The sequence below is a fragment of the Staurois parvus genome, unplaced genomic scaffold, assembly GCF_062004578.1.
Source record: "Staurois parvus isolate SC_StPar_1 unplaced genomic scaffold, SC_StPar_1.0 ptg000525l, whole genome shotgun sequence".
In the NCBI taxonomy this organism is placed as follows: domain Eukaryota; kingdom Metazoa; phylum Chordata; class Amphibia; order Anura; family Ranidae; genus Staurois; species Staurois parvus.
Genome location: NW_028318321.1, coordinates 2,918,597 through 2,944,474, shown reverse-complemented (window position 1 = coordinate 2,944,474; position 25,878 = coordinate 2,918,597). Strand labels below are relative to the sequence as shown.

The 25,878-nt window shown below is 40.5% G+C and overlaps 1 pseudogene; it reads left to right on the top strand.

Annotated features, from left to right (window-relative positions):
• The window catches only part of LOC149451694 (uncharacterized), a 203,539-nt pseudogene that overhangs the window by 31,498 nt on the left and 146,163 nt on the right, over positions 1-25,878 (top strand).

The following is a 25,878-nucleotide window of genomic DNA, read 5'->3' as shown; positions in this document are numbered from 1 at the left end:
AACTTCGTATCTGAAACACCTTGGATTTATCGTTATTAGAGAACTGATTAGACTTATGTACAAATGGACAAATTTGACAGTGGCCACATGGGAACATACCACATAGGCCTGTCCTCCTAGTTAACCAATTCCTTTTTGGAGCCCTCTGAAACTCTGATTGTACTAGTATGTCATTAAGATTCCGAGCTCTTTTTGCTACCATTTGTGGGCTCTCACCTACCACTCTTGCTATCTGTGGGTTTTGAGTTAGTAAGTGCCAGTGAGAGTCCAGGGCCTTCTTGACTTCCCCCCATTGTTGTCCAAATTTAGTTATAAATCTTATCGGTTGATTTACCGAATTCGCCTCAATCTTTGGTTTAGATTTATTTATGAGCTCCTCTCTTGTTTTACCAAGAGCTCTTCTTTTCGCTCTTCTTAAGGTTCTATGTGAGTAGCCTCTCTCTCTAAATCTCTTATAGAGCTGAATAGATTCATTTCTGTATTGGGCTTCTTCTGTACAATTCCTTCTTATTCTCTGAAACTGACCGATAGGTATTCCCTGTTTTAAGCTCCTAGGATGATAACTATTAGCATGTAAGAGTGTATTCGCCGCTGTTTCCTTCCTAAACGTTTTAGTGGCTAGTTTATTACCTTGTATTGAGATTGATAGATCCAAAAATGTTATTACCTCTTTATCTACTGTATAAGTAAGTTTGATATTTCTATCATTCTCATTTACTAATTCCATGAATTTTTCCAACTGGTCCATACCTCCATCCCAGACCATCAGGACATCATCAATATATCGTAGCCATTGTTTTGCATGTTGCTTATAGGGAGTGGAGGGATATACCCACTCCTCTTCCCATAGGCCTAGATGTAGACATGCAAATGCTGGGGCCCATGGTGCTCCCATGGAGGTACCGCATATTTGCTGGTAGAAAGAACCCAAAAACTGAAAGCAATTATGTGTCAGCATAAATTCCAGCAGGTCCAATATAAATTCATTCTGAGCCTCCATCTCAGGGAAGTATGTCTCCAAAAAATAGGCCACAGCTCTCCATCCCCAAATGTGTGGGATGGAGGTATATAATGATTCTACATCAATACCCACCAGAAGTGCACCCTTAGGTACTTTTACATTTAGAATCTTTTTCAGCACATCTCCCGTATCCCTTACATAGGATCTAAGTCCCAAGACCAGATCCTTAATTAGGTCATCCACAAATCTACCTATTAATTCCAGCGGACCACCAATAGCAGATACTATGGGGCGTCCCGGTGGTTGAGTAGGATTTTTATGTATTTTTGGGATTACGTAGAAGGTGGGGATATTAAAAACTTCAACTGTCAACATGTCACATTCCTGTTTGGTTAAAAGATTTGCTTCACGTGCCAATTCCACTTTCTTATTCAGGGCAACAACAATTTTGGGGAAAGGATTGGTATGTAATTTACGATATGTGTTGAGGTCCTTCAGCTGTCTAAGTACCTCCTTTTCATATTCCACGCTCTCTAGTAGTACTACATTTCCCCCTTTATCACTTTTTTTAATCACAATATTTTTAGCGTTCTTGAGTTCCCTAAGGGCTGTTCTTTCACCTTTAGTCAGGTTATCAGGGTTCCTCATTGTCCAGTTGATTTTGCCAAGATCATCATGTACTAAGTCTAAAAAAGTACTTAACCATTTATTTTCCCTAATATTAGGCATTCTTCTAGATGGAGTTTTAAGTCTAGTGTGTCTTTTCCATTTGCCTGAGCCATCTTCCTCCGCAGTCTCCCCACTCATAGAGGTCTCCTCAAGAAGACTTATGAGGTCACCCAGTGCCTGTTGTTCCCTCTCTGAGTTAAGGTCATATGGATTTAGTTCTTCTCTAGATAAATATGGAATTCTTAAAAGGATCTTTCTCAAAAATAGATTTAGATCTTTATAAACCTCAAAGAGGTCCATTTTATCCATAGGGGAAAAAGTCAAGCCTTTCCGTAATAGATCATGATGTCTTTTTTTCAGCACAAACTTAGAAAGATTAATTACCTTAAGATCATTAGTTCCCTCTTCTGAATTGGCCTTTACCTCTTGTGACTTCTGGTTCGATTTTGATTGGGTAATTTCTGGGCAGCCGTGGTATTTCTTTCTTCCTTTGTCCCGTTTGTTAGTTTGTTTGTCTGCTTTAGTATCCCCTGGTTTTCGCTGACCGTTTTTTCCTCTAAAAAACTAACAGATCTCTTATTAATTTCATCATCATCCTCACTCATTGACGAATATTGTCTATTGTTCCTAGAGTAGTGTTTTTTGCGTTTTGATCGACTCCTACCTCTGCTGTTTGATAGATCGAATATCTCACCTTTCTCCCAATCCTCTAGATCTCTTCTAAATTTCTGTTGTTTCGTAAATTTCAGATTTTTTTGTATTTTTTCAATCTCTTTTCTAAGGAAGTCATTATGTTTTTCGAATTCGGGATCATTCTTCAAGGGATCAAGTGATTTCGCACTCTCATCAATTTCATTAGAGGGTTCATTCAGCTGAACCTTCTCTTCTTCCACAATTAATCGCATGATCTCTATGCCATGCTTTATACGAACCTCTTTCCACCCTTCCAGGAATCTGGGGGTGTGGAGATGTTCAGCTGGAATTACTCTTTCTTTTAATCCCCTGGGAATGATCCCTCTCTCTATGTAAGATTCAAGGGATGTAATATCCTACTTTCTATTCAGATATTTAGTAGTTAGTTTCTTATGTAGTTTGAACCTGGTCTTCATGTCCCCCTCATTTCCCTCTACCCGAGGGTCAAAGTTCTTTGTGAATGCTGATCTAATTTCAGCATCCATCTCCTCATTGATCTGGTAAGCCATTTCTCCCCCTAATATTCTCCCCTCCCAGAACAGAGAAGGGGAATAGGACCTATCGTATGGATTTGGTCAAAGAATATTATTTATCCAGCAGTCAATGTATACCGTGCAGATGTTTAAACAAAATCAAAACCTCCAGAAAGGTGGCAGAACAGGTTCTAATAACCTTTAAGGAAATATATCACAAAAATAGACTAAGGGAAGCCACCTATAATGACACTGATAGCTAGTGTCATAATCATATCTCCGACTCACTTAACATGTAAGTGTGGATCCATAAACCCAAAAAGAATTGCATACTAAACAATATGGTAGTGTGACCAGAGCACCCCTACCCAAGGAAAGGAGGTTATTAAATGATCCACGCGGAGTAATATGGGTTCAAAGATTACAAACAGTATTTTATTCGATCACATGGATCATAGGGAGGTTAAACATGAGCACGGTGTACATATCAAACAATTAAAATCATTTTAAAAGCACTTGGCGTCCTCATTTCTGGGTCATTTTGGCAAGTAGAATACCATATAAGGCAATGTAAGGTAGTGGTGTGGCTTTGGTTCTAGGTTTCCATAGATCTCCAGCTTGTATTAGGATAAACCATATATTCGGTAAGTATATTTTCAGTATGAGCCAGGGTGTGTAGAATAGCCTTCTGGCCCGTGGAAACTGGAACATAAAAATAGAAATAAGTATATATGAAGATGTAGGAGTTAATCCCAGCTAAGCCCCACCAGACCTCCCTGTAAAGTGGTCAGTGAACACTTCATTACCTTCTCAGTTGTAAGCCTGTCATACCCGCTTCTCAATTGTAGAGACTTCCTGGGTAGCCACCCCAAGTGAAAAAAAGTCCACAGTACCAAATGATTCTGGGGATATATATAAAAATTATAATATGGAACACAAAGCATCAATTAAACCCTGAAAACAGAACCAAAATATGGGTATATTACCATCAATGAGGATCAAGAGGACTCCCGTCGACTTGAAATAGGATCAGGTCCTTGATGCTTGTTTAAAGATGCATATGGGGGTGGGAAGCCAGGTGGTCTCAATACGTAATTCCCAACACATATAATATGTATGTAGCAGGCCGTGAGTACCTGAGTCTATAGACCCAATGAAGGCTTTCCAAAAGTTACTCACTCTGAGAAAAATAAAGCGGTTTATATGGGATATGGCTTTGTCACAGCAAACCGTGCCTCAATAGGATTGCATGTGTATATACATATATTTTTAATCCTCTAAAGAGGATTTCCAAAAGATTCCCCAAAAAAATAGGGTAAATTAGGCACATATAGTATACCCTCTTAACTCCATATATGCTCTATGAGTCTAAACAGCAGTGAGCTAAAATAACTTGCCACCGGTGGAAGATATATTCCCATGGGGGATTGCCGTTTGCGGACCGCTGTAATAGTAGCCTTATGGTAGTTTTCAGAGGGCTTCGTGCCTTCCTAGCAGGGAGCTGTGACACCGCCGTTCCTTCCCACCTCGTGGGCGCCGCACCCTATGAAGACGCCGAGCGTAGTGACGTCATTACGTTGACGCGTTTCGTCCGCCAATCACCGCAGACTTCGTCAGAACTGGGAGGGGACTTCATTCCTTTGCCTTATATAGTGCACTAATTGCATACCAGCGAGTCTCCATGTCGCCCTCTTGTGTTCAAAAAATATCACTACATTCAAAAAATCAAAAGTGAATTAAAAAGCATGTATTTAAATTTTAAATTGACTGCTGGTAATAAAGAAGAGGGACCATACTAAAGTGAACCAGATCATCTTTAAAAAGGATATTTGATTTTTTGAATGTAGTGATATTTTTTGAACACAAGAGGGCGACATGGAGACTCGCTGGTATGCAATTAGTGCACTATATAAGGCAAAGGAATGAAGTCCCCTCCCAGTTCTGACGAAGTCTGCGGTGATTGGCGGACGAAACGCGTCAACATAATGACGTCACTACACTCGGCGTCTTCATAGGGTGCGGCGCCCACGAGGTGGGAAGGAACGGCGGTGTCACAGCTCCCTGCTAGGAAGGCACGAGGCCCTCTGAAAACTACCATAAGGCTACTATTACAGCGGTCCGCAAACGGCAATCCCCCATGGGAATATATCTTCCACCGGTGGCAAGTTATTTTAGCTCACTGCTGTTTAGACTCATAGAGCATATATGGAGTTAAGAGGGTATACTATATGTGCCTAATTTACCCTATTTTTTCGGGGAATCTTTTGGAAATCCTCTTTAGAGGATTAAAAATATATGTATATACACATGCAATCCTATTGAGGCACGGTTTGCTGTGACAAAGCCAAATCCTATATAAACCGCTTTATATTTCTCAGAGTGAGTAACTTTTGGAAAGCCTTCATTGGGTCTATAGACTCAGGTACTCACGGCCTGCTACTGCTATATTATATGTGTTGAGACCACCTGGCTTCCCACCCCCATATGCATCTTTAAACAAGCATCAAGGACCTGATCCTATTTCAAGTCGACGGGAGTCCTCTTGATCCTCATTGATGGTAATATACCCATATTTTGGTTCTGTTTTCAGGGTTTAATTGATGCTTTGTGTTCCATATTATAATTTTTATATATATCCCCAGAATCATTTGGTACTGTGGACTTTTTTTTCACTTGGGGTGGCTACCCAGGAAGTCTCTATAATTGAGAAGCGGGTATGACAGGCTTACAACTGAGAAGGTAATGAAATGTTCACTGACCACTTTACAGGGAGGTCTGGTGGGGCTTAGCTGGGATTAACTCCTACATCTTCATATATACTTATTTCTATTTTTATGTTCCAGTTTCCACGGGCCAGAAGGCTATTCTACACACCCTGGCTCATACTGAAAATATACTTACCGAATATATGGTTTATCCTAATACAAGCTGGAGATCTATGGAAACCTAGAACCAAAGCCACACCACTACCTTACATTGCCTTATATGGTATTCTACTTGCCAAAATGACCCAGAAATGAGGACGCCAAGTGCTTTTAAAATGATTTTAATTGTTTGATATGTACACCGTGCTCATGTTTAACCTCCCTATGATCCATGTGATCGAATAAAATACTGTTTGTAATCTTTGAACCCATATTACTCCGCGTGGATCATTTAATAACCTCCTTTCCTTGGGTAGGGGTGCTCTGGTCACACTACCATATTGTTTAGTAGGGGGCAGTTTAGCAGCTAGTGGCAAGGATGTGGAGGTGCAGCAGGAAGCAGTGGGTGAGAGGCAGAGAAGCAGTAGCAGGTTGTGGGGGGGTCACATTTTAGGTTATTAACTCTGATCAGCAGCTTGTTAGCTGCTAATCAGCGCTATTAACTTGTTCAGCAGAGTCTGCTGAACAGTTCTGCTGTAAGCTCATGGTCACTGACCATGAGTTTATAGTAGAAGGAGGAATGTCTGGTCCATAGAACATATGGACCTGACCAGCTGGAAACTGTGCTGTAGGTCCGTAAACCATGCAGACCTGGCAGCAAAAGGGTTAAGCTATAATACATGTAAATACTGTATAATTTGAGATAATGATTGCTATTTTAAGACAAATTAACCATTGTTTTGAATGATGGTAACCAACAAGAATTGATATAACATGGCGATCATTGTAGCAAACACCACATGCATCATAGATCAGTGAACTGAACCTATTGGGTATCATTGCTGAAAATAATGGTAACTATGGCAGGTAACAATCATTATAACTAGGTATTGAATATATAGTGGATTGAGTGTTATGTGTGGAGAGAAACATTTTTTTTAGCAAACACTGACATGACAAACATATATAAAACTATTTCACCCTGAAAATCTTTCTCTGTGCTTTGTGAAAATTTTCAAAAGCACTTAGTTTTATCACTTAAAGTGGAGCTCTATGCAAAAGCGGAAGCTCCGCTTTAAGGATTGCTCCCCCGTTCCTCATTAAGGATTGGCACCTTTGGGGGGGGCGGGTACCCGAATTTGACAGGTACCCGCTCCCACTTCCAGTCCGATCTCCTAGGCGATCGGAAGCGGAAGGTGTCCTCCCTCCCTGTAGTCTTTTGGGACACGTGACAGGTCCAAGAAGACTACAGGACCATTCATAAAGCGCAGCTCTACTCACGCAGCCACAAGCTGCACAGCCAGGTGCTGTGAGATGCACTGAAGATGCTGGCCTCCTGAAATACAGGATGGCCTGTGAAACAGGCTGTGGGGGGGCACACTGCGGGACCGAGGGATAGGTAACTGACTTTTATTTTTGTACAGGGTGAGTGGAACTCCGCTTTAAGTTTTAAATATTAAAGTTTAATAAAAAAATGTAAAAAAAACGCAAAATTCTAACTCCCCCACTTCCACATACATGTACACACAATTCAAATGTGTGTGTCAGCTACACATGCACTTGAAAATGACACACATTCGGCATTGCTGTGCACATTACAGTAATGGTTATAATTCTAGGGCCACCATTCACTGTTAACTCTAAAATGAGGAACAGTAAAGGCTTTACAAGTGTTGCCAATGGACAATTTTGAAGGAATACATTTATTTCATGTGTTATTTTGATTAAAAATTTAGATTTTATAAACAGTAATGCAAATATTGTGTGACATAAATACATTTCAACTGCCACTACTTTAATCTACATCAGCCTTCAGTAAATGGTGGACCATGGTCCAGATCTGTACCGGAGACACTGATGGGGGAAACTGATGTATGGGGGCACTTGATCTATAGGGGCACCTGATGTATGGGGACATTCTGATGGGGCAGCTGATACATGGGGCACACTGATCGGAGAACCAAATGTATCAAGGCACTCTGATGGGGACGACTAATGTATGGGGGCAACTGATATATGAGGGTATTCTGTTTGTGGTTCCTGACTTATGGGGGCACTCTGATAGGGGTACCTGATGTAATTAGGTACTCTGATAGGAGCACTTGATGTAAGGAGGCACACTGCTGGGGGCACCTTATGTAAAGTTGCACTCTGATGGGGACACCTTATACAGTGCTTAGCATAAATGAATACACCTCTTTTGAAAAGTAAGATTTTAATCAATATCTCAATGAACACAAGATAAATTTCCAAAATTGTGACAAAACTGAGTTTTATAGAACATTTGTTTAGCTTATTACATGAAAGTAAGGTGTTACTAAACCCAGGACCCTGCATCCACTATATCTGGTTTGCCCTTATACTATGCTATATACTGTATTTTTTTTAATTGCTATATTTTTTCACAAAAGTAGAGCTGCTCTTTAATGCTTATCACTGCCCACACGCGATTTATATTTACTTAAAGCTCTTTAACGGATATGGTATAATTCAGTATAATACCAAAAATTTTTTTTTTTTTTTGTACAGAATTTACCGACCCACTTTATTTGCTGTTTCTTTTTTATTAAGCCATAATAATTTACTTTGAATTGTTATTTATTTACAGAATTCCTGTGCTGATTGAACTTGCTCATCTCTCACTGGAATTAAAATGCAATCAACTTGCCGCAGCGTGCATCAATAATTTGAAGTTGACAGATCTCGCTGTATGTTTCAGAGCTATTATGATTTGCACATGCTGTGTGCTGTATTAGAAGGGGCTACCTAATAAATGAGTTGAAATTGCATTTTTTCTTTGTTAGCTAATTACAAAACAACTTTGGATGTTCCATTAATAGGATCAGGAAAATGCTTGCTGTTTCTCTGATTTTTATCGTGTATTTGGCCACTCAGATGGTAATCACAGGTGCCGTGTTCTACTGTACTGCTCACTGTAACATGGATTCTGTTTTGTAGTGAATATTAGACTGCAAAGGTGGTGATTGAGGCAGGTACACTCTGCCTTGTCTTCTTCAGTTCAGTTTCAAAGGCCATTATTTTGTCCTGTTCTGTAACCCTTATTCTGTGGCTGATCGACAGTGCTATGCGATTTGCTTGTCGAAGAGTTATAGGGGAATTTTAGAAGAACTGTAAAACACTGATTTATTTGGGACCTCTTTTCAACCAGTCCCCAGAGTTTACTTAAAGTGGAAGTTCACCTTTTCAAAAAAATGGAAAAATGATTTAACACTGTGCACTCTGCACACCCCCCTCCCCCAGTCCCCTCTGTACTTACCTGTGTGAGTGATTAGCTGTCACTGCCCATGCGGATAGTGCAACAGCCCTGGGTATTGAAAGCCCTCTTCTTCTTCCCCATGTATCCTTGGGGCTTCTGGGATGGATTAGAGTGATTCCAACGGGTCACACGCTGGCACTTAGCCACTTTGCCCTGTTGGAAAGATGGGGAGAAAGAGCAGGGCTTTCAGATCCCTGGACCACTGCACCGGCTGCTTGGGCAGTGACAACTAATCACCCACAGAGGTAAGTGCAACAGGGACCGGCAAGGTGTGGAGGTTGTAGGGTGTTAGTTCAACTTTCTTCTTTTTTTTTGAATGAGTAAACTTACACTTTAATCCAACCATACACTAGTTGAATTTTATTTGAAGTTTGTTTTAAGAATGTTTACATCTGCATCTATCAACGACTGTTTTGGATCCTTTTTTTGTTCCATTAAAAAAAAAAAAAACAGAACAGACGAAAGACAGATGTAAATGGCTGTTAAACATAAATGGGTGTAAACAGATGGCAAACAGATTATAATAAGATATAGATGAATGACAAATGGAACTGAAGGGAAATGTAGACATATGTATAAAACTGATGTTGACTGATCCGAAAAAACGTGACTGAACTGATGAAGCAGGCGGACCACCTTCAGGCCCCTTTCACACAGGCGGACAAATTGGGTTCGCCTGTCCATTTTTCAGATGGACCCGATCGGACCATCCATTGTTCTCTATGGAGAGGCAGATGTAAACCTCCATGTGTCCATTTACACCCTCCTGCATCCGATCCGCTAAAAACAGATGGATGGAGGAACCATTCCCCATCCATCTAGTGGATTTAATCAGATGATAGTCGGATGCGAATGGACAGGTGGTCTGTTTACATCCGATTGCCCATAAAGAACAGCGGACTATGACTTTGGCGGAGCTGACATGGACCTGTCATCCATCTGGGATCAGCGGACAGCTACCCTGTTGAGAAGGCAAAAAATGTGTTTTTCCAAATGTCAAGGATTAGGGGGGGGGAGTAGGAGGCAGAACGTAACTTCTCCTTTTGGGTGAAGTTCTACTTCATTATCCAAACATTTTTTATGGTTCTATTATTATTATTATTATTATTATTATTATTGTTATTTCTACTGATCTATATTTTGTCAAATCAAGAACATTATTGGAGGAAATACTATATTGTATGTCATTATATTATATAATTCTTTATTACATCTTTTTGCACTTCCATTGTTTCATGTTTGTTGATGTTGCACTAGGGCCAAACTCTGAGCAGATTTGGCTGAAATTGCTCGGAAACAGGAGGTCTGGAACGTGTGTGGGACCGCATACAGATTTTGCCTTTTTTATGATGATAGCCACTGGAATGTGCCCACACCAGCTGTTTGTAAGTTTATTTTCTTTTTCCATCATTCATAATATATGCAATATCTTTGACATGTCTAACCTTTTTATTCTCTGAAGTGTAAAATGAAAAGTATGTGCTATACATTTGTTCTAAAGATATTTGGGTATCAAAGGGTTAAACATCTGTCATGTGAATTAGGCAGGTGTACTGTTTAAAGGATCATGAAAAAATGTTTGCTACAAATACAAACATGTAGGTATACTGTCATTGGTTTGGGCCAACTTTAATGTTTCTAAGTTTTTATATCATAGTTTTATACTTGCTTTTGGTGTGTGTATGAGCAGCTGTGCCTGTCAACCAGTCAGTTTTCTTTCATTTTCATAGCTTAAACTTGTTATAAAGGCTCAAGGTTGTTTACCTTCGTGCATTCTATTCATGAAGGTAAAAAACCTTCTGTGTGCAGCAGCTACCCTCCCCCCCAATATTCCAATATTTACCTGAGCCACATGCGATGTGCACAAGAGCTTCTGCTCTACGGGGTCTCTCCCTCCTCTTTGGCTGAGAGAGCAGCAGGTCACTATTGGCTCCCACTACTGTCAATCACAGCCAGTGAACAAATGAGGAGTGATTGGGGGGGAGCGGGCCAAGCCATGTGTGTGAATGGACACACAAAACAGTGGCTCAGGAGCGAGCTTGCTCAGGTGCCCCATAGCAAGCTGCTTACTCTGGGGACACTTGGCAGGAGAGAGGGACCAGGAGCTCCAGGCGGAGGACCCAAGAAGAGCAGGGTCGGGGCTGCTCTGTGCAAAACCATTGCATAGAGCAGGTAAGTATGACAGGTTTGTTATCTAAAAAAAAAAAATCTGAACAAAATGAAGATAGAAGCTAATTGGTTGCTATGCACAACTGCACCAGATTCTGACTGCTCCAGTTTTGATAAATTCCCCCATGAGTTTTGTACAGAGACAGTATAGCAGCAGATGCCTCCTTTCAGGCACTCTTTCTCTGACGTAAACCTTGGAAGGAGAGGGAGAGAGGGGCAGGGTTCACTACTCTGAGTCATTCACCTGTATGTAAATTTCAGTTTGTGCTCTTAAGCAGTGTTACATATACCTTGCCTGTATAAATCCCTCCAATTCTCCCACTGCCTTCTGCTTTGAATGCTCTGTAGTACCCCAGTCTCTCTGTCTTTGCTGTCAATCATATTTCATGTCATCCCGTAGTAATGAACATGGTACATTACAAAATTATTTATAGGCCACAGCTGAGCAGAAGTATAAGATTCAAAGCATAGATAAAGTGAATTGTATCTCTCACTACTGATTGTGTTCTTGGACAAACTAGACTGCATTTACTACACAATCATGTGGTGACCCATCACAAACACATCCACAACTCAATTTGGGTCTTGACCTTTGGTTTTTCAGAACAATGCTTTAATTTTATATAATATCTTAAGCCCCATTTACAGCTCATCATTTATGTATGTTTTTTTTTTTTTGCTTAAAGCCAGCAATAAATGGATCAAATCTCTGCCGGTTCATCAGAGACTGGCCAAGATTTGATCCATCTATGGGCAGGCTGGTTTTACTGAAGTCATTCAATCAGCCTTTTTCATGGGATAACTGCTGGCAACTATAGCCGCCAGCAGTGATCATTGTGTTTTGCTGAACACAAATGTGCTGTGAGAGGCATTCCCCCATCAACATTGACTGTGTCGATGAGGGAATCAAGCAATTTTCTTTCCTTCTACCTGTGGTGGAAAGAGAGAAAGAAAATTACATAATCTATGGGATGCTTAAGCCTACGCAAGACAGTGCTTAGCAATAGGAATCACATTCTCTTCAATACAGGCTCTACACTCTGTAACTTTAAGCTAGCTACTGGAAGTTTTTTGGAACTTTGTTACATGTTCTTGGCTCCAGAGACTGCAATGGAAGTGACTGTAAACACGTAACATGATTGTTTTCGCCTTAGTTGTTGCACATACCAACTGTTCTTTGTAGTCCTCTTCCTCTCTTCCTACCCAGGAGTTTGCATACAAGTACAAAAATGCTTGTAAAACACTTAAAAAAACTTGTGTATGCACATGCAAAAACAAGCAAAAAAAATCATGTATAAGCGCTTACTACATTACATGCTTACTAGGTGTGAATGGAGGCTAAGGGCTCACTGTCTGCATTCGGGGACATGTACCCACATGGATGTCATAATGGGAGCAGTAGTTGTGTCCATGCAACCGTTGTGTCCCACGTGCATCCCATGAGGGCAAACAATGCCCTTTGCACAGGTGTACGCTGAAAAATGCCCATGTGAACGAGGTCTAAATGGGACACATATCTACCTGGGAAACTGTATTGATTGAACTTTTTAAACTGTTGGTTTTATTTACAACCTATCATTAGCACAAAAGGCTTGATCTGTGTCCAGAGCAGTAGAAGAAGACTCAAGTTCAGATCTGGAGACTTCTAAGTCCAATACTGAGCTGTTCAATGATGAGAAGGCTTTATTGAGAATGCTTGCAGAAATCTGATTCATCAACGCAGAGGTTAGTCAGTGCTTGAGCTGAAAATACTGTTTGCTTTTGATTTTTTTTCATAATACATTGATCTTGTTGTTTCATAGCTCAAAGCATTAGAAATCAGGAAGAGGAGAAGAAACCTAAAAGCTCCAAGAAAAAACATACATAATTACGCACAATTGCAGGCTTTCAGATTACCTAGGGATAAATTATGTAGACCTTTTCATTCTTTTGCTGCTGAGTAATTTAAAGAAAACTTGCCATAACGTAAACAAGAAGACTGCCATTGCATACCCTTCATTTTGAAAATGCTAGTTGCTTGGCTGTTTTGCTGACTATCTTCAGAAAGAATATGTAGATTAGGAGCTCTGCCCATTTTCTGCCTTTCCTGATTTGTGATTTCAGAAGTAAATGGAAGCTCCCATTTACTTTAACCATCTGTAAACAATAACTGTTTGTGGCACATTGGCTTAACAACATAAGTTTAAAATGTCCAATAGTAGAAAACTAAGATTATTCATGCACTACAGGTTTCAAAGTGATACGCTAACTTTATTTAAAGGGGAACTTCACCCTTTAACACTTCCTTCCCCCCTCCTCTCTCACTTTTGGAGGTTTTTTTGGGGGGGAAGGAGTGGGTACCTAGTTTTACCTAGGTAATTATTAATATTATACAGGATTTATATAGCGCCAACAGTCTGCTCAGCGCTTTACAATATAACGGGAGACAATACAGCAACAATACAGTTCAATACAAGAGGGATTTGAGGGCCTTGCTCCTTGGAGCTTACAATCTAAGAGGGAGGGGCAGGTAATCAGAGCGAATACCCCCCCCCATAACCTGAGACATGTCCCAGGAGGCTGCAGGTAAATTCACAAAGTGCAGCATGTGCAGTGAGAAGCCGGCTGGAAAGATGCTAGGAGTCACATCTGGATTTCCTTAGTAACATGTTGTAACCAAGGACCTGAAGGCTGGTGAAAAATTGGTGATGGCACTGGATTCTAGAATAGGTAAGCGTAGTTTATTTATTTTTTAAAAGATTCTATGGATGGGTGATCAAGGCAGTCATACCAGTCATCCGTGTTGGAGTAATCCTCCAGAGTAGACACATTCTAATAGTACAAAACAACAAATAAAGGAGCGCTCCCAACCCTGTGGAAGTCAATACAGTCACAAGCCCCGGAATAGCTAAAATTTAAATTCACTTTAATTTTGGGTTAAAAAGCATGACATATAGGAGTGCCCAAATTGTTACATATCCAAGCCAGTGGAGAGAAGAAACACATATTCCCAGAAGCTGGAAGATGACACATAATCCTGGACCCAACATTCTAATAGTAATTGGGGGGTTTTCCGAGTAAGGCAAACACAAACAAACCTTCCCTATATATAGTGTGTTCAGCTGCTTGGATATGGATGTGTTCACAACTGTTGAATATCCTCCCCTTCCCCTTAGGTTATCACACATTATTTCCCCTTATGAGGTGTCTCCATCAGTCCTAGAAGAGGACTCGAACCATATGTCCCAAATTTTGTTGAATATTTTAGGGCATCCCCTAGATAGGTACGTTAACTTATGTGAAGGTATAACAGAGTTGACAAGTGCCTTCCATTGATTCAAAGAGGGAGGGTGCTCAGTCTTCCATTTCAAAACTATAGCCTTCCTGATGTAGAAAAGTGATTAAACCAAGCAATGTTCTGATCGCTCTACACTGTGTCTACAATTATTAGGCAAGTGAGTTTTTTGACCAAATCATAATTTGTATGCAAATTTTCCAACTCCAAGCTGTATAAACTTGAATGCTTATTGTTTTTAAGCATTGTTTTTAAGGTGATGTGTATTTCTGTAATGAGGGAGGGTGTGGCTTAAGGAGATCAACACCCTATATCAAGGTGTGCATAATTATTAGACAGCTTCTTTTTCCTCAGGCAAAATGGGCCAAAAAAGAGATTTAACTGACTCTGAAAAGTCAAAAATTGTAAAAATTCTTTTAGAGGGATGCAGCACTCTTAAAATTGCTAAAATATTGGGGCATGATCACAGAACCATCAAACATTTTGTTGCAAATAGTCAACAGGGTCACAAGAAACGTGTTGACAAAAAAGACTCAAATTAACTGCCAAAGATTTGAGAAGAATCAAACGTGAATCTACCAGGAACCCATTATCCTTCAGTGCTGTCATATTCCAGAACTGTAACATACCTGGAGTGCCCAGAAGTACAAGGTGTTCAGTGCTCAGAGACATGGTCAAAATACTCACTTGCCTAATAATTTTTCACACAGTGTAGTCTTAGCCAGAGCATTGCCAAATCCCAATAGGCACATATTGGGGAATAGTAATGGTGGTCAGAGAATGTAGGAAGCCCAGAACTTCTTCCCAAAAAGTACATATTTGCTGGCAGTGCCAAAATATGTGTAGAAAGTCTGTCATGAGGTCCCCACCGTGCCAGCAATTAGAAGAGACTGCCGGGTATATTTTTTGCAGCCTGGCTAGAGTTAAATATATTATATGTCATTTTTTTAAACTGGATCAACCTATTTAAGTGTTGTATATTTAAAAGTCAGCAACTACAGTATTTGGAGCTGCTGACTTTTATATTGTTTTTGTTTTTTTAAGATTAATAATCTCTTTAAAATGTTTGTGCAACCAGAACTGTTATTTAATTTTTTAGTAGCTTCTGGAGAGTTAAGTCACATAAAGGTTGGTATTTCTCAGAGACAGATGACTAATATCATTATAAGGGGTTTGCACTCTCCTTGTTGAATATTGCATGCAATAACTTGCTTACTTGTTCCTCTTGTGGTGTTGAGGAGTTGCCAAAAACCTGCCAGTTCACTTAGTTTTTAGCCAGTGTCATTGTTCAATTCCAGACTAGACTTTGGTTGTTTGCTGCATCCTAATATTATTTGTTCTTTTCAAAATAAGCCTCCCTATTATGTAGGACCCCAAGTAAGTTTGCATGGACAGAAGGGAACAAGCACTGATGAATCAACTTCAAAAGTCCATCTATCTACCTATCTTTTATTCTTGATGGTAAAGTCACAACCAGTAGAAAGAGGTATCCAATACGTTACTGGCGCCAAAAAATCCCCCTTCATCAGAGCTATCACACAGCTTAATACATGAATAATGGACAGTGCACATAGTCCTTTTTGTTCACATAAACTCCTCAACTTGAGTGTGTCCTCTGTACATCTGAGAAGGACCACTGCTAAGATGCATCTGAAGAAAGCCAAGCTTCAGGTCCGGCACCTCTATGCCATTTTATTTTTTTTAACCCAATCAAGTTTGGGCAGTGTGTCTTCTGTTATCAAATTTGTGTGCCCATACTATTGGAACTGTGCCAGCTTTGCTACGTCTTTTATGGGGGCGGCATTTAAGTTGTGCCAAGTGGTCTGTTTCCTGACTCCAGTTAAGTCTTTTGTTCTACACTTCTGAGATAGCACAACTCCTTTGAATGAATTTGTCTCCAAAAACAAAAAAAATATACATTGCTTGCAAGTCTTTACATATGGTGGTTACATTAGTTTTCACTTTTCAGGCTAACATTTTCAACAGATACAAGAAATACTTGTTGATCTTGCTAGAAATGCAGTGTCCTTGTCACTTCCTGTGAGCTTTAAACTTGCCACAAAAACCTTATCTTTATTGTGTAAACTACCAGACCTATGAATCCTCCATGTAAGGCTAGGTTTGTGCTTGCCCGCAGTCTGTGGGCTGGTTGCGGATGCTGGACCCGCACCCACTCCTGCACCCGCAACCACCTGCAGCCAAATTGCACTACTCTTATGAGATATGTGGGGCTGCCATTCATTCTTCATGACATGCTCATGCATCTCAATCCGCAATGTGTTTGTGGGTGCTGGAACCACAGGGAAACCGCATGTTTATTCTGTGGGATGAATAGGCACAGCAGCCCACTCAAGTGGGCAGGCCACACGGCCCACAGTAGTGTGAACCTAGGGTAATGGAGATGAACAAAAGCAGGCATGTTTGAAGTCCAGCCTGCATGACAACCATGGCTGCCCTATAGATACAGTGAAGAAAAAAACGTAGAAATGAAGGAACAGAAAGTGTTATTCCAAAGATTACCAGGTAAAAAAACCTAAAAAGAAAACTAATGTAGTCATTACAAGCTGCAATATATTAGATTTATGTCTTTAGATACACTTTAAATTTCTTCATAGTTATGTTGTAAGGCCTGTGTACATTTAGGCAATTTGGAATCGCGAGAAGAATCGCACCAATTCCACATTGCACTTAAATGTTTGATGTGTGTTTGTATGCACTTCAGCCTTAATGGCACTCCAAACATGGAGCTGTACGCACAACCATCGATTACCTGCAGTGATCAATGGATGTGTGGAAAATTCCTGTCACTGCAATTCGTACCTGGTTCAATCACCAGTGTGAATGTAGCCTTCTAGAGTTGGCTTAACTTCTGGATATTTAATTACTCAAGCATCACCTTACAACTTCATATTCTGTAAAATGTGCATTACAAAGTGACCATCATATCTGTATTTCTGTAAAACAATGTGGTATAGGATGCTATTCCCATTTTATTTTGGTTTGGGCACTGGCTTTATAATGTCCTTGGGGATTGTTAGGTCAGTCTTGTGACAGTAGATGTTACATGATGTTACACTCTTCAGTTGAGGTGCCGGCAAAAAATTGTCAGTACTGGTTCTTCCATTTGCTATGGAATATATTGTCTCTTTGGAATATATGGAGACATTACCATGTCTTTAATAGCTTGAAGTGTAAAAGATCTCACTGATTAAGACAATTTTGAGTAGAGGTTTTAACATAGGAAATATGAACATTATACAGAAAAAAGAAAACGTAGTCGATTCCTAAATGCTGCAAGACTATTTATTGCTAAAGCATATTATGTTGAAAGTAAAGAAGAGCTTATCTCTATGATTTTCAGGAACAAGGCTTTCGGTACCACCTTCTCTTATCAATTTAAAATAGCAGAGAAGAGCAGATTTGAGTGTGTTTGCACAAAAATAGTTGATGCCTATAAGCTAGTCCAAAATTATGCACAGGAGCTAGAATATCTAAAATTATTTTTGACGTTTCTGCTACTGATGTACAACCTTTCTCAAATTCCCCAATGTTATTTTTGTGAATTTGTGCCCAAAACTGAACTGCATAGTCCAGTCTTACTAATGATTTGTACAGGGGTAAAATCTCTCTCTCTGAAATCTATACCTCTTTTAATACAAGAGAGGAATTTGCTTGCTTTAGAAACCACAGCTTGGCAATGCATGCCATTATTAAAGCGGAATTCCACTCGACCTATCAAAAAATAAAAGTCAGCAGCCACAAAAACCATAGCTGCTGACTTTTAAAAAACAGCCACTTACCTGTCCCTCAGTCCCCCCACAGCTCGTTTCACCGGCCGTCCTGTATTCCAGGAGGCCAGCATCTTCAGTGTGGGTACCCGGCTGTGACTGCTTGCGGATTCACAGCCATGCACCCACTGCGCATGTGCGAGTAGCGCTGCGCTTTGTGAATGGTCCTGTAGTCTTCTGGGACCTGTCACATGTCCCAAAAGACTACAGGAAGGGAGGGAGGGGGGACACCGTCCGCTTCTGATCGCCTAGGCGATAGGACCAGAAGTGGGAACAGGTACCTGTCAAATTCGGGTACCCGCTCCCCAAAGGTGCCAATCCTTAATGGGGAGAAGGGGAGCAGTCCTTAAAGCAGAACTTCCCCTTTTGGGTGGAGCTCCGCTTTAAGCTTGTGATCTACCAGAACTCCCAGATCCTTCTCCATCATTGATTCCCCCAGTTGTACCCCCCTAGCATGTATGATGAATGCATATTCTTAGCTCCCAAGTGCATAACCTTACATTTATCAACATTAAACTTCATTTGCCACATAGTTGCCCAATTAAACAGTGCATTGAGATCAGCTTGTAAATTGGAGACATCCTGTAAGGACGTTATTCCACTGCACAGCTTGGTGTCATCTGCAAAGACTGAAATGGGATTTTTAATCTCAGACCCTATATCAATTATCGTCCAGAGGATTGTAAAATCAATGAACATCCCATTCCACCAAAAGTTACAAGTATGCACTCAGCACCTTGTGTCCCTGTGAATCTGGAGGAAGATTCTGAATGGATTGACCATAGGTAAGAAAGTGTTACCATGCCAACATGAAATTTAAAAAAAACATTGATAGGTTGACATATATTTGGTAAAGTATACCCATAGTTAAACCTAACCAGATGTATATAAAAAAAAGATGTGCAAATGCAACTAAAATAGGGAAATGTATTTTTAAGGGCAACAAGTGTAATCATCAGACTGTATTTTTATCATCCTCCTTTTATTGCATGTGCACTATAGTGAGAGAGGAAGGGGCCACACTAGGAGCCAATCACGTGTACTGCTTGCACACGTACGGACAAGTATCTTGCTGAGAGATGGAAAGCAGACAGATTACTTCATTAGTTTGCTGTTGCTCCCTCACTGTCCAGACAAAGGCTGGAGACAGGGAGGTGTCCATGCTGGATTGCATATCTGTAATAGAGAAAAGTCAGCTCACCAACCGGACTGTTCTGTCTGGAAGGCAGTGTAAATCTTAGCAAATGATGGACAGAAATACAGTATTTTTACAGGTAAATCAGGAAACTTATTAGGTATTTAGGCTATGTAATGTATCTGTTTACCTAGAGTTTAACTTTAAAAATGTAGTGTTTATTTAGATTAATACATATTCGTCCAAGCTCATCATTTGTTTTACACTCACTTCTAAGGCCTCATGCACACTGAACACTATAAAACGACAGTAGCTGTAGAATGTCACATTAAAAATGTGAGTTTTGTCAGGTTTTTTAGTGTTTTTCAAAAAAATTTTTTTAGCAAAACTATACGCACACAAAAGCTTGAGGCTCAAAAATGCTAATAAAGGCCAGATAGCCGTACTTTGCATTGTTTTGCAGCATTTTTCAGTGTTAGAGCATTTTTACAGCTGAAAAACTCATCTTCAAATGCAGTAGTTCTGAGTTTTTTTCCTGACGCCCAAAACAGCAGCTGTAGAATTGCCCAGTGTGTATGAGACCTAATACTTGGCTGCTGAGGCTGTGATCTGGTCAGTGGGCTTGTGAGCCTGTCAGAGCCTGGGTCCTAACCTGGGCCTTCTGTGGCGAGTGGCAATCTTTCTTCTTGCTGAGCCACCTAGAATGCTGGACAGCTCCCTTGACAATTATTTGAATGATCCTGCCTGGACCTTGTTTGTCATGAACCTTGAACCCCTTGCTCCTTCCATTAACTTCCTGATATAAGCCATGTCTCTGCACTTCCTGTTTTCCAGATTATTGTGCTCTCCAGCCAGTATCTCACTCCTTACCTTCTCTGATGTCATCTATATTTTGCTACCAATCGTTATTGACCCTTGGCTTGTTCCCGACTACGCTTCTGCCTGATCCCAATCTGCAACTGCTCATTCCCGACCTTGGCTTGTTTACTGACCACGCTTCTGTTTGATCCTTACCTGCTTAATACACTACTGGACCTCCGCTTGCTCTGCTCCTGGGGTGATCCTGAGAACCGTGACCTGGTGCCAACACGCAGCAAAATCCATCTCCACCATCAGGAGCTCTGGTGAACACCAGTTGGTACTTAGACTCCACACCTCGGGTGATCCCACTCCTCTGCCACGATGACCTGCCTGTGTTCCTATCCTGCTGGTTTTGGTGTGAGCCTTTCCACTGCTATAGCAACTGTTTTTTGAGCCTGACCCCTGATCGTGAGTCTTCACTTGATGGGTAATTTCCCTCCCCTTCAATGTCATATATTATGACTCAGCTAAAACTCTGATAGAAAGACAAGGTAAATGTATGCCATAGGAAACCTCTAGAGAGCATACAGGTTACTTTATGCACCTGAAACATGGGCTGCTCTCTCACATCTTTGTTTTTACAGTTTTGGGCAGCCTGACGCTTTTTAGTGTTGCCAGGAAAGATGTAATCTATAAGAAAGATTCCTTATCTTGCTGAAGCTCAAGTACTTAAAACTTTTTAGCTCTGGACATTGACAAAGTTACCGAGCTGTGACGTGAACAGAGACTTTCCAGGTCAATTGTGATATATGTTGACAATGTTGATTCCCGTTTGTGATGTTAGTGCCTGGAGCCACTTGTGGTTCTGTTTATCTGGTTCCCAGCAGGTTCTGGTTCAGTGATCATACATGTACTTCAGGGATGCTGTCATTCTAAATAAAGAATAATACAATTACATAGAATTGAATAGTATGAGAATTACAAGTTAGGCTGTCAACACATGAGGTTGGTCATTAAATGGGGACTAAGGCCCGAATTATATACTGCTCAAAAAAAAATTACAGTAACACTTTAAAAACACATCAGATATCATTGGGGAAAATATTCTGGATATTTATACTGATATGGACTGGGTAATGTGTTAGGAATGTAAGGATGTCCCATCGTTTGATGGAAATGAAAACTATAAACCTGCAGAGGACTGAATTCAAAGACACCCCAAAAATCAAAGTGAAAAAATGATGCATCAGGCTAGTCCATTTTGTTGAAATTTCATTGCAGCAACTCATAATGGTACACAGTAGTTTGTATGGCCCCCTCGTGTTTGTATGCATGCCTGACAACGTCAGGGCATGCTCCTAATGAGACGACGAATGTTGTCCTGGGGTATTTCCTCCCAGATCTGGACCAGGGCATCACAGAGCTTCTGGACAGTCTGAGGTGCAACCTGGTGGTGTCGGATGGACCGAAACATGATATCCCAGATGTGTTCTATTGGATTTAGGTCAGGCAAGCGTGGGGCCATTCAATGGTATCAATTCCTTCATCATCAATTGCCTCACCACATGAGGCCAGGCATTGTCATGCACCAGGAGGATCCCAGGACCCCCTGCACCATCATAGAGTCTGACAATGAGTCCAAGGACTTCATGCCGATACCTAATGGCAGTCAGGGTGCCATTGTCTAACCTGTAGAGGTCTGTACGTACCACCATGGATATGCCTCCCCAGACCATCACTGACCCACCACCAAAACGGTTACGCTGAACGATGTTACATGCAGCATAACATTCTCTGTGGCTTCTCCAAACCCTTTCACGTCTGTCACATGTGCTCAGGGTGAAGGGGGCCATTCAATGGTATCAATTCCTTCATCCTTCAGAAACTGTTCAGGGTGAACCTGCTCTCATCTGTGCAAAGCACAGGGCACCAGAGGAGGACCTGCCAATTCTGGTGTTCAATGCCAAATGCCAATTGAGCTTTATGATGTCGGGCAGTGAGCACAGGGCCCTCTAGAGGATGTTGTGCCCTCAGGCCATCCTGCTGATGGGTTAAGGACCTTCTAGGACTCTATCCAGCTCTCCTAAAGTAACTGTCTGTCTCCAGGAATCTTCTCCATGCTCTTGAGACTGTGCTGGGAGACAAAGCAAAGCTTCTGGCAATGGCTCGTATTGATGTGCCATCCTAGAGGAGTTGGACTGCCTGTGCAACCTCTGTAGGGTCCAGTTATTGCCTAATGCTACTAGTAGTGACTCTGACCCTAGCCAAATGCAAAACTAGTGAAAAACAGAAAAGACAAGTAGGGAAAAAAATGTCAGTGGCCTCAACCTGTAAAACCATTCCGGTTTTGGGGAGCATTTCATTGTTGCCCATCTAGTGCACCTGTTGGTAATTTCATTAACACCAAAGCAGCTGAAACTGATTAAAAACCCCTCTACTACTTAACTGACCAGATCAATATCCCAGGAGTTTAATTGACTTGATGCTATACTCTGATTAAAAAGTGTTCCTTTAATTTTTATTGAGCAGTGTATGTACATGATTTACTGCATGTAAGATAAGGATCTTCGAACCAGATGTTTTTAAAGTAGGTCTAAACCCTAACTAGATTTTGTTTTTTAATTTTTTTCATAAAATATTGTTTTCCCTTTTTTTGATAATGACAACAATGGACCATGCTTGGCAATGTGTGTTGGACACTTGACCATCATGCATATTGAGCTTTCTGGATATCTCTCGCCACAGCCATGAGCATAATATGGAGTTGTCCCCCCTCTCCCTTGCAGTTATAATTACCTCTACTCTTCTGAGAAGGCTTTTCACAATATTGTGGAGCGAGTTTGTAGGTAGTTGTGCCCATTAAGATAAAAGATCATTTATAATGTCAGGTTCTGATGTTAAGCAAGAAGACCTGGCTCTTAGTGTTCCAATTCATACCAAATTGGGGCTAAGGCAAAGACAAATTCATCAATCAATACCCTGTTTTTTTTTTCACTGGGTTTGTCAGTTGCCAGGAGAACAGTACTTGCCTGACTGCATTGTGCCAAGTGTAAAGTTTGGTGGAGGGGGGATTGTGGTGTGGGGTTGTTTTTCAGGGGTTGGGCTTGCCCCCTTAGTTCCAGTGAAGGGAACTCTTAAGGCGTCAGTATACCAAGACATTTTGGACAAATTGGATGGCCCCTTCTTGTTCCAACATGACTGTGTACCAGTGAACAAAGCACAGTCCGTAAAGACATGGATGAGAGTGTTTGGGGTGGAGGAACTTGACTGGCCTGCACAGAGTCCTGACCAAAACCCAATAGAACACCTCTGAGATGAATGAGTGGAGACTGCGAACCAGGCCTTCTCGTCTGACATCAGTGCCTGACCTCACAAATGCGCTTCTGGAAGAACGGTCAAACATTCCCATAGACACACTCCTAAACCTTGAAGACAGCCTTCCCAGAAGAGTTGAAGCTGATATAGCTGTAAAGGGAGGGCCAACTCAATATTGAAACCTATGGACCTCCAGTGTTGCTGGGGGGGGGGCTATTGTTGCTAGCTTCCGGTGATCCTTTTTACAAGGGGTAACTCGGAATTCAAGTATATATGTGTGTGTGTGGTGTATATATATATAATTTTTTTTTCTAAGAAGGTTTGTGATACTTTTTTACTCGTTTGTTGTTAATTATGTTGTTGATCAGTCCACGAAAAACTGACATTTATATGGGTGAATGATAGTGGGGTAATTAAGTTGCTGGCTATTTGTTACTCTGGAATACTGCACCATTGAACAAATGAGACAGTGAACACAAGTGATTTGAATATAACATTTGAGAGATGTAAGCAGTGTGAGCGTGATCCCATCTACTGTCATCACTCCCGATAGTCATAAGATAACTGTGACTCTTGTTTTATAAATGTAAATTTTTTTTTCTTTCTGAAGAGTTTAAACAGCTCATTTTGTTTTCAAATTCTTCATAAAATAAATCCTTCTTTCTCCAGACCAATACTTTTTCGTAATTGTATGCTTTAACCTAATCACCTTCATGTGCATGTACCGAACAGTTCACCAAAGTTTCAGCTTTTCTTATTTGTTGCTTAGAAACCCAGTGCTATTGGTGATACTCTTGATACATTACCAACGGCTTAATTCAGCCTTGGATACCTGTGTTAGAAAAAAAGACCAGAAAGTCAGTATACAGAGAAGAGAAAGAGGTTGTCGAGGAAGGGACCTACAAAATCAAGCACAGCACATGTTTTGTCAATTGATCCAAATAGTCTTCCTGATATAAAATTTGCCCTGGAGGTACTGTATAATTTTCAGCAGTATTCATTGAGAAATTAATTAAGTTTTTATGGTTCTAACATTTCTAACATTGACCAAAATTGGATGGCACTGGTAAGCTACTTGGCTCTTCTGATGAATTAATCTAAGGGTTCTTTGTAGATAATCACCTCATTCTGTGCTTTCTTCATTGAGCCTTAAACATAAGGCCACTTTTTGTAATGGTAGATTTCAAAAGCCATCAAAAATGACATTGACATTACACTTTAGCCTTCAGGTTACCATATAATCTCACAAGTATACTGTGCTTTGAATATCAAAAGACTAGAACTCATGAAATTTAATTAGTTCAGTTCTGCAGAATTCCTGGGGACACTGAAATGAAATATCCTATTGTTACAATTGTCATTTTTTTATTTGGTCTATAACGTTGTCATTTGTCATCTTCTATTGAATAATTGGATTTGTAATTTTTTTGTCTGACTTCTGTCAAAAGTAGACATCATCTTGAAGGTACTTTTTCAGTTTGGGTACCATCTGCATAAAGGATACCCAAAAATTGGAGATTGTACAGTGTCATCAGTGTTCCCTATATTTTGGGAACTTTATGTTGAGGTATCATCCCCAGGATATATAGATAATACATTAGGTATTATTATGGAATTTTAAAGTATTACTACATACAGCATATTGGTGTGTGCTCATAGTTACAGCTCTTGTGTTGTGAAATTTTATTCTATCTATTTAGTGAAGTGGTTTGTGTCAAATTGCTGTTCTATTTATATTAAAGCATAACTCCGCTACAATTTTTTTTTCTTCGATTGGAGATTAGAACTTTGTTCATGTTTTTACCGATGCCTCTGATAGGAACAATTTTCCTTTTTATTCCTACCCCAGTAACAGTTGTCACTGAGACAGAAGATGCCCCCCTGTGGGGAGACACTCAACAAATAAATCATATTTTCATTTATTTGTTATTTTTGCAATTTTTAAAGTGGTTGTAAACCTCAGACATGATATATGAACAAAGCATACTCTGTTTCTGTGTGCAGTGTGGAGGAGGGGGGGGGGTGTCCCTTCTATCCTATCAGCTCTCAGAGCTCTCGTCACTGAGTGTAACTTCAGCTCCCTGCTGCCTGCTTTTTACAGCTGAGAGATCCTGTGTAAATTCTGCAGTTTTAATGGATGTAGGGGACAGACAGCTGTAGATAAACATGTACAACTTTTGTAGGATAATTTGTTTTTTTTTTTTATCTCTGTGTATTGCCTGAGGCCAGTCATTTCACTGGGTAGATTTAGAGGACAGACAGCTGTAGATAAACAGGTACACCGTTTGTAGGAGAATTTGTTTTTTTTTATCTCTGTGTATTGCCTGAGGCCAGTCATTTCACTGGGTTTATGTAAGGATTTTCAACAACTTTAATGGTTAGATAGTGTGCTCAGTTTTATTTACTTTAGGTGTTCCTGTTGATTAATTCATTTTTGTTCCTGGTGAATGTGGTCATGG